General features: G+C 36.4%; 1 pseudogene; it reads right to left on the bottom strand.

The window, feature by feature from the left end:
* Positions 1-4,211: 4,211 nt before the first annotated feature.
* LOC114709237 lies at positions 4,212-9,227 on the bottom strand (annotated as a pseudogene).
* Between the last annotated feature and the right edge of the window lie 1,185 nt (positions 9,228-10,412).

The raw sequence follows: 10,412 nt of genomic DNA on the forward strand, positions 1-10,412 counted from the left end.
CCATATACCCCTTGTCCTGGGAGTGGTGAGACAGCAGAAGGGTAGATCCTGGAAATTCATTGGTAGGCCAGCCTAGCTAGCATAGTCAGTGTGATGAACTAAGGTTAAGTAGGAAACTTGGCAATAATCTCCTGCTTTAAAAACATCAGCTGACATCAAGGCAACCAAACTCTGATCTTCATACTCATACTCAAAGGGACAAACTCACACATGCACCACCGGCAGACATGCACATACCATACTAAAACTTCAAACACATCATAACCCCCAACACACACACACACACACACACACACACACACACACACACACACACAAACAAATGGAGGAAGTTTTGGGATCCTGGTATAAGGAATCTGTTGACATTTTGGATGCAGTGGGAAGAGCATAGACGTGTAAAATTTTGTAGAAATAAAAATATATTTCAGCCGGGCAGTGGTGGCACACGCCTTTAATCCCAGCACTGGGAGACAGAGCCAGGCAGACCTCTGTGAGTTCGAGGCCAGCCTGGGCTGCCAAGTGAGTTCCAGGCAAGGCACAAAGCTACGCAGAGAAACCCTGTCTTGAAAAATGAAATATATATGTTGAATATATATATATATACACATATACATATACATATATATATATATATTTCATAGAGTTGATTAAAATATGGAAATGCCAAGATCATTACTGGACTATACCAATTTCAGTCCTGATAGGTGACTATTCCATTTGTACATTTTGATATTATTCTTACAATTGGGGAGAACTGGGTAAGTATGCATGATCTATTCCTGAGTTGGTTCTTACCACTGCCTATGAATATATAATTGTTTCAATAAAATTAAATCAAAATAAAATATTCACCTCTTAAAGAGTTATAACAACTTAACCATAAACTAATCTTGCCTTTAATATTCTAATGAGGTTTTGATCACATTTTTAAACACCTTATTTTTTTTTTCATTTTTCTTTACTAAGAAATTTTCTCCTCACTCTACATACCAACCACAGATCCCATCTCCTCCCTCCTCCCACCCCCCAAGCCCTCCCTCCAGGTCACCCATAGGGAGTCAGCAGAGCCCAGCACACTGAGCCTAGGCAGGTACAAGCCCCTCCCCACTGCACCAAGGCTGCAGGAGGTGTCACACCACCAGCACTGGGCTCCTAAAAGCCTGCCTGTAGTACTTGAAGTTCTAATTAGAGTAATAAGGCAACAAACACTTTATTTTTAAAACTAATTGCTTTCAGAACTGATCATAATTATTCTATTGTTTTTATATAACACTTCAAATTATTTGCTCATTTTCTCTTTAATTTAAAATAGGTGTTTTTCTTTCATAATATTCTGATTATAGCTCCTCTCTATCTGGATCCACCCACTTTCTGTCTCTCATTAGAAAACAAACAGGATTCTATACCATAATATTACCATATGGAATGAAATTATAGCTAATTGACTAGTTCTGCTCTAGAGTTGAGAATTTTTGCTGATGTATAAGCTTGAGAATGTATGTGCTGTATAAGGGAATACATCCTTGTCTTTGTTACAGTCTAAAATACACACCACAGGTCTAACACATACTGAGAATTCAACATGTTATTTGCTTGTGTTGAAGCACATGTTAATCTCTAACTCAATCTGAGAATGACCTTGATACTCCTCCCTCCACCTCCTAAATGCTGAGATTAGGAATACAAACTTGGTTTTAACTTTAAGGGATTTAGATTTCAATTCTGTATGAAGCACTGACCCCTTTTCTCCCATGTCTATACATATTTTGGTAATAGCTGCTTTTGGTTCTTCTTTAAATCTCAAATTTTATTCTTTTCTTCATTCAAGAATTCCCAGACTCTAATTCCTAGAATATTTGTACCTAGAAGATCCTGTTATGGCTATTTCTATATGAAGCCCAAGAATTTCATCAAATCTCAGTAGAGAAATACATAATTTATTGTCAGAAAAGCAATATCTAGCAAACAGTGCAAATATTGTTTTTCAGTTGGAGATTTAGCAGAGATAGGTTGACTCCATATTTCTTTCAGCAGTGTTTAAAATCAATCCATAAATGATATAAAAGTTTAAAGTCCCTCTGCAACAAGGAATTTCCCTTTATTTTTATTCTTTGATTACTTAGTGTTTTTTCACACATGGTCAACCCATCTATTCAATAATTTATTATTATTTAAATTTAAATGTAAACTATACTCAACAGAAAATATTACTTCAATGAAACACTCTCCTAAAAGTTAAGCTTTGGCTATTATTTTTAACTTTGAAGGATTTTTCCTTTTTAAAAATGACTTATATTTATGTTTTGTGTATGAGTATTGGGTCTTTGTATATGTACATACTTGATACCCATGAAGGCCATAAAGAGGTATTCCCTGTGTGTACTGGGAAGCAAACCTGGGTCCTCAATTGATGAGTCATCTCTCCAGCCCTACCTCTGAATATTTTTAAGTTAACAATAGCATCTATTCATTAAAACTTATAAGCCTATGTACATTGTTGTAGGATAGATAAGATAACCTTTCCAGAGTAGAAAAGTTGAAAAAAACTTTTTAAGACATGTAAGCTGTGTAATTTTAGAGAACAATAGTAAATGAAGATTGGAAGTGGTTAAAATAATCATTTACATGATTAGTACACTAGTAATAAAAGAACATGTAAAAACAGTAGTTACTATTCGTTAGATAGCTGTCCTTATACAAAAAAAAAAAAACACTTGGGGAAAATAAGTGTTCAAGTAAAACCAGGATGACTTTTAAAACTGAGAATAATGTCTGGATATTCTACATTTTCCTTTTGTAATAAAAGAATATTATAACACAAGATAATATGATCCATATGAAGCAGGTGGTTAAGAAGCAAATAAATTACCAACAGATTTCTAATTATAATACACTCTTAGTCTTTCATGATAAACAACAGATGTGTGTTTACAAAAATACATTATAGTAGAATCAGGTCAATAGAGTCTAAATGAACAAGGCTTAATTTATCTGTACTCTCCTTTGAATTCAAGGGGATGGCCTATTTAAAAGAGACACCATACAATGCAGCATGAGTCCAAAGGAGATTAATTTAAATGGGCCACTGAATAAAATTTTCATTAATTGTCTAAATAGAAAGGGAGGTATTTCAGAATGCAAACACACACAGGGAAAGGCAAAGAACAGCATATTAGAGCAAAGGCATGAAGGAATATTCCAGAACAAGAGAGAACTCAATGCTATTATCCATTTCTTTCATTTTATTTTTACATGTATTTGTGTATGAGTTTGTGTGTGAGACTGTATATGTGTGTGTTTATCTGTGTCTATGTCTGTGTGTGTTTTCAGACATGTGCATGCTATGATGGATTCATGACCATAAGAGGATAATTTTTAGTAGTTGGTTCTTTTCTTCTACCATGTGGGTAGCAGGGATGGAATTCAGTCATCTGATGCTACGTAGAAAGTATCTTTACCTCACTATGCCATTTTATTGGTCAGTCTATTTGTAAATATACTTAGTAGGTTGAGGGAGTTCACTATTTGAATTTCTCTAAAAAAATCAGTGATATTTATTTGTAATATTGGCTTAAGTTTAAAGTGTTAGTAAATGAAAGGTCAATTTACTCATGAAAAAGTCTTTAAGGAAAAGTTAATTAACAAAAATTTAGTTTCTGCAAAATAAATCCAAAGGAAATCACCGAATAAAGAAAATTTCAAGTCAATTCCAGCAGTATTAGTATTGTGTTTCATTTCTCAAAACTAACTTTTAAAAAGCTTCTTAGGCTTAACCTATAGATTTTAAATGAAAATATAAACTATAAAGAACATAAAAAATGCTTCTCTTTACATCCGGATCTAACACCTTTGAGTTCTCAGGGAAAGTACATGTCCACAGTATGTTTATTATGATGTTCTTAAAGGTACACTCAACATACTTAAAACTACTTAACTCACACAATATCATTCTTATGTATACTACAAAAAATGTTAATTGAGAAAAGTAGGAGAAAATAGTTTTAGTTTACTCAGTTCTACATGATAGGAGAAAAGTTTGCATGAGAAACAATAAAGAGGTGAATTTTTAATGCCAGATAAAAAAAAAAAAAAAAAAAAACTCATGTGGAAAGTGGGCCCCTGAGCTTCCTCCAGAGTTATAAACTGCTCTTTACTGTTTGTTGGTTTCCTGTGGCACTTTCGATAGAAATAATTCAAATGTTCCTACAATACTAATCATATGCACCCATGGTGTTCTGATCACCGTAGCCAACCCCAAAACAGCCACTCACTACCGGGTTCTCCAAGCCACTGCAAGTCACCGGCAGCTGCCACTGCCATGCCCTGCATCACCAGGCAGCTACAAGCCCTGCTGCTAGCTCCTGTAGTTGAATTTAGGAAGAGTTCTGCATTTCTGTGTCATACGTTGGCCTTAAGTTTTGACATAGGTGCCACTGCATTTTCATGGGTGGCAAACTCAGTGTCAGCTTCTCCAGTTTCTCTTCCATTAGGACCAATTTCTATATGAATTCTCACCAGGTTCAATGGAGAGAAGAAATTGTAAATGTCTTTCTCTGTTGCTTTGTAGGGCCGCCCCTTCTGCACTGTGAACTTGCTGTCTCCATATCTGTGGTCATACATTCCTGAGAGAAAGTAGCTGAGGTCTCTGCCAAACAGGTCAGTGGTGAAGCCATAGCCATCACTGAGGCCACTGTATTCTTCATAGGTCCCATATCGTGCACTATAGGCAATGGATCTCATCTTATACAGGCCTGCTTGTTTCACAATGCCAATATACCTCTAGGCTGTGCCAGGCAGGCATAGGACCCAGGCCCCTGCACAGACATGAACTTCAGAGGTGGATTTGAGTATGACCTAACTTCCTCCTGACTGCTCTTGAACATGTCAATATACCTGTGCCTTATTATCTTCTTGTGCATCCCTAGAGCTTTCTCAGCTAACTCTTGTGAGGCAAACTGAAGCCATCTCCACAGACAATGTGATCCACTATGGCATAATTTCCAATCGTGAGAAAAACTGAATGATTTTTCCCTTTGTACATCCAAATGGCTGTCCCTGAAGCCTCATAAAATTATCTTTGGCATTGTTGGTGCTGTCTGGACCACTGTTCTTCAACAATTCATATTGGTCCTGTGTGTCTTGAACACCTCAATATACTAGTGTCCCAGACTTTCCCTATCTTTCTTTTCAAAGCTAATTTTATATCATCTTCTGACTCAAGTTCAACAAAAGCCTCACCACTCTGCCTTCCTTCTCTAGTATAAATGAAATGAACACGGAGGATCCCATCATGAATTGTGCAGTCGAAGAGGACGTGTTGTACATCCTCAATTAAGCCAAACCAGGGTACGCCACGGAGTTGGACTACATAGTCTTCACCTCCTTCAGGCCCATCATCATGGACACTTGACAGGGCTGATGTCACACAAGCTGCGACAAGTGTTTTTGTGGTTTAAGGAACACCACAGATGTCTTCTGTAGGAAGCACCTATGGAAGATAACAACTTTTCCATGGAGGAAGACAGAAGTAACTTCTATTTTTAATAAACTGACTTTGGAACCCAACTCTACTTCACACTTTAAAAATGCAGAGGATTCTGGGGAAAGTCCAAGTACAGCTTTTTTTTTTGTTCTCTAACTTCAGGAAGATGAAGCACAGTCCACATTTATTTTTTAATTTAATTTATTTATTTTACATCTGGCTACAGTTTCCCCCTCTCCTCCTCTCCTCCTATTCCCTCTGACACACCCCCTCCCTGATCTACTCCTCTGTTTCTGTTCAGAAAGAGGCAGGCGTTCCATTAGTATCAACAAATCATGACATATTAGGTTGCAATAAGACTAAGCACCTCCCCTCGTATTAAGGCTGGGCAAAGCAATTCTCATACTGGATTCTAGTTTCCCCAGAGCCAGCTAAAGCCCCTGCTCCCGTTGTTAACAGTTCCACATATAGATCAAGCTACACAACTGTCACATATATGTATAGGGCCTAGATTGGTCCCATGAAGGCTCCCTGTTCATTGGTTCAGACTTTGTGAGATCCTAAGAGCCAAGGCCAGTTGTTTTTGGGGTTTTTTCTTATGCTGTCCTTGACTCCCTATGACTCCTACAATCCTGTCTTCTGCAGGATTCCCCAATCTCTGCCTAGTATTTGGCTGTGGGTCTCTTTTCTGTTTAGATCAGATACTGAATGAAGTCTTTGATGACAATTGGGTTAGTCCCCAATCTGATCATAGGAGACAGCCAGTTCAGATATGTATGCACTATTGCTAAGAGTCTTAGCTGTCATCCTTGTAGATTCCTCAGAGATTTCCTTGCACCAGGTTTCTACCTGACCCTGAAATGCCCCGCTTTCCAGTGTTCTCTTTTAGTATTCTCCCCCTCCATCCATCCCCCAACCTGATCAATCATGTTTCCATTCCCACCTTCCCCCAGTCCACCCATGAGATCTCTTCTATTCCCCTTTCTCAGGGACATCCATGTATCCTCCCCTCACTTGGATGTTCCTTGTTACCTAGCCTCTCTGGGTCTGGATTGTAGCATCGCTATCCTTTACTTTAAAGCTAATATCCACTTATGAATGAGTGCATACCATGTTTGTCTTTCTGGGACTGGGTTACCTCACTCAGGATGATTTCTTTCTAGTTACATCCATTTGCCTTCAAATTTTCTGTCATTGATTTTAACAACTGAGTAATACTCTGTTGTATAAATGTACCACATTTTCTTTATCCATTCTTCATACTCTAAGGACACTGCTCAACTATGTTCACCACAGCTTGATCCATAATAGCTAGAACATGGAAACAACCTAGATGCCTATCAACTACACAACTACATTTACTTTTAAAGTGGAAATCAAGTGACAGAATTAAGTTGAACATTCAAGTAAACTATGTAAATAAACAGCTATGATTTAAAAATGTATATTTACATAATAGAGTGTTACTCTGCTGCTAAAAAATGACATGAAATTTGCAGACAAATGGATGTAACTAGATAAATGAAGATACCCACAGCAACGCATTATGTGGAGAGAGTTTATATTGGACTTCTCCATCAGGTCCTACCTGAGAGCTAGGGAAATCCTATGGAAGAGGGGGAGGAAAGATTGTAGGTATCAGAGAGAGAGAGAGAGAGAGAGAGAGAGAGAGAGAGAGAGAGAGAGAGAGAGAGAGAGAACACCAGGAGGACATGGCCCACTAAACCAACTAAGTAGGGTTCATATGGACTTACAGAGGCTGAAATGGCAAGCACGGGACCTGTATAAGGCTGTGCCAGGTCCTCTGTATGTGTTGTGGCTGTTAGCTTGGTGTTTTTCTGGGACTTCTAACTGTGGAAGCCAGTGTATCCTTAACTCTACTACCTGCTCTTGGGAATCTTTTCCTCCTGTTGGGCTGCCTTGTCTAGCCTCTGTGTGAGGGCTTTTTCCTTGTTCTATTGTAGTTTGTTTTGTTGTGTTAGATAGTTGTTGTCTCTTAGAGGCCTGATCTTTTCTGAAGAGAGACAGAGAGGAGCTGGTCCAGGGGAGAGTAGGTATGTGTAGGGGGAGCTTGTAGGAGTGTAGGGAGGGGAAACTGCTTGGGATGTATTGTATAAGAAAAGAATCTATTTTCATCAAAAAGAAAAATTAATTAATAAATAATGTATTTGTAGCTCAAATATTTGGGTTACTCATCTGTTCCTATCACTTGCTATAAAATATGATTTCTGCTTGTTTTTAAATGCTGATTAGCTATAACTTTGAAGCCTACAATATGCTATGTGGAAGAAGTAAAGTACTAAAATTCTGGGAGCTTTAATTGATTCTCTTACTTATGTCATGTTAATGGATTTTAACTGACTGCATTGATGATGTCAAAATATTTCCTGTTTAATGAATTGAATTACTCATTACTAAAGTTTTAGCTCATTAACATTTTTACAAACATTTTTGTATCTTTCTAAATAACATATTTTCCATGTAGAGCTTCAGTACCTTACTAAATCACTTTCTTTCATTCAAATTAATATGACATTATTATGTTTCTTTAGTATTGGTGCAGCCAAATAACAAAAAGTATTCTGTATAACCCGCTTGCTCTCTGAGAAATTATAACACAAATTGGTATTTTATAGCGCTTGTTTACATTAAATCACAATTACGACAGAGAGAAATGACTGTGGACAGCTGTTTTTGAGGATTTAAAACTTTAAATAAGTTAAAGGATTAGAGCTTAAATGTTAGTAAGTCCTATACTAGGTACTAGGCAAACATATCCTAAATATGTAAGTTAACCTTACCTAGAGTTTACTAATTGAAAAAAGTCACCCAAAATAAAAACAAATGTCTAATTTGCATGTTGAACATCAGAAAACAATAGAAGATAATCTCTGCCATGTCAGGTGGCAAAACTACTAGTTACAAGGAGAATAGGATGTAACTACAATTATAAAAATGAAGGGAAGAAGCACATGGCTCTTGAAGTATTCTAAAATGTCTATTCTTTCTAGGTGTGAAAGGGATCCTCATGAAAAAACATCAGATAGTAAACAACACCTCTTCTCATGCACATATGAGTCAGTTTAGGGAATCATTTGGGAGGTGTCTCAAAATGTAATTGTCTGCTGAAGATATTGATGAAACTTTAATCGGATCAGTTACATGTATTTCAGGCTTCACTTTTATTTGGACATATTCTCATTATCTATACAAGTAGATTCTTTAAAAAATCACTTTGTAGTGTGTGTGTGTGTGTGTGTGTGTGTGTGTGTGTGTGTGTGTGTGTATGTGTGTGTATTTATGTACTCACATGTGCATGCACCTAACAGTGTATGGATGTGCAGCAGTCAGAGTTTTGGTGAACCTGAAGCTTGTCCTTAGGCTAGATCAGATGTCAGGCCACAGAGTCCTTAGCATCCACCTGTCTCCCTTTCCTTAGCACTTGGCTTGGAGTTTCACACTGACTTGTCTAATATTTCACAAGAACTCTGAGGTCCCAAACTCAAGTACATCTACTTCACTAACAAGTACTTACACACTGAGTCTTCTCTCCAACATAGGTTTCATTTTTCTTCATAGTTTTAGAAGCAATATGTTGGTTGCTTATGGGGAAGTTTTTAGTCTGTTGAAATTCAGAAAAATTAAAAGTTAGAATTTTCCTTGATTATTTCATAAACCAATTGCACATACCTAACCTTATCTTGAAAGAAGTTTGACTTCCTCCTGGTTTATTACAAGCAGTCATAATGATTCACATAATGATCAATTATATTTCATTATTTCTCCTTTTACATTTTCATGAAAATTGAAACAGGATTTTATGATGATTGTATACTATAGCATATGGCATCTAATAAAGACAGGAAAAATTAACTTTTAAATGACCCAACAACAACTTTTTCATTCCTGCTTTATAAATACATTTATAAACCCATGGTCCTATTTCTTGAAATGATGAATAGCAAATCTTTATTTAAACCCTGGGCTATTTACTAACACACACATTAAAAGTTAAGCATCATGCATCTATGGAAGATGACTTTTAAAACTATATAAGCCACAGTACCATACTTACTGCCAATATGCAAATTCTGGTGAAAGTATGAAAGAATTTATGAATGTGAAAGTAATAGTTTTTAGTTTATTTCATGACTTAAAAAACACTGTTGCAAAAACACTTAAGTATTTAAGACAAAATACAGTTAATATTTTATACTTATTGAAGCAATAATTGTGTAAAAGGTACCAATAGAGGCTGGTTCATGAAATGTGGCATATATATCTACGTGTTTCTTCAATTTACTCATGTATCACCCATTTTAACTGATAAAGCCTTGAGAGCATTTCAATGAAGTTTGAAATATTTCTACATCTGCATGTACAAGATTTATTACATATACATTTTATAAATTGTGACCTTTGCAACACTTCGATACAAGAGTGAATCATTATGAAACTTGTAAAATTAAACAAGAAACGAAAAACAATGCTTAGATCATATATACATTCATACATATATATAGCATATGTCTATATCAGATATACCTTAGCCACGTATTAATTTAAATTTGTCTATTGTTATCCAAACAGGACAATGGGAATCCAAATGATAAAACTATTGTGATAACTTTGTCATTTTGATCCAACCTAGAACCACCTGAGAAGAGAATGATAGATTCATTTGGTAGTCTTGTTGACATGTCTGTAGTTGATTGCCTTGATTGTTAATTGATTTGTGAAGAATAGGGCTACTGTGGGTAGTACCATTTCTAGACATGAGTTCTGAACTATGTAAGAGTGGAGAAACAGAAGAATTCAAGCAAGCAAGCATCATCCATTAATACACTGCTCTCTTCTCTCGATTAGATATGTGTTCAGCTCTTTCAAGCTCCTGCAGCTATCATTTCTTAATAATAATGAACCATAACCT

The sequence above is a fragment of the Peromyscus leucopus genome, chromosome 6, assembly GCF_004664715.2.
Source record: "Peromyscus leucopus breed LL Stock chromosome 6, UCI_PerLeu_2.1, whole genome shotgun sequence".
Lineage (NCBI taxonomy): Eukaryota > Metazoa > Chordata > Mammalia > Rodentia > Cricetidae > Peromyscus > Peromyscus leucopus.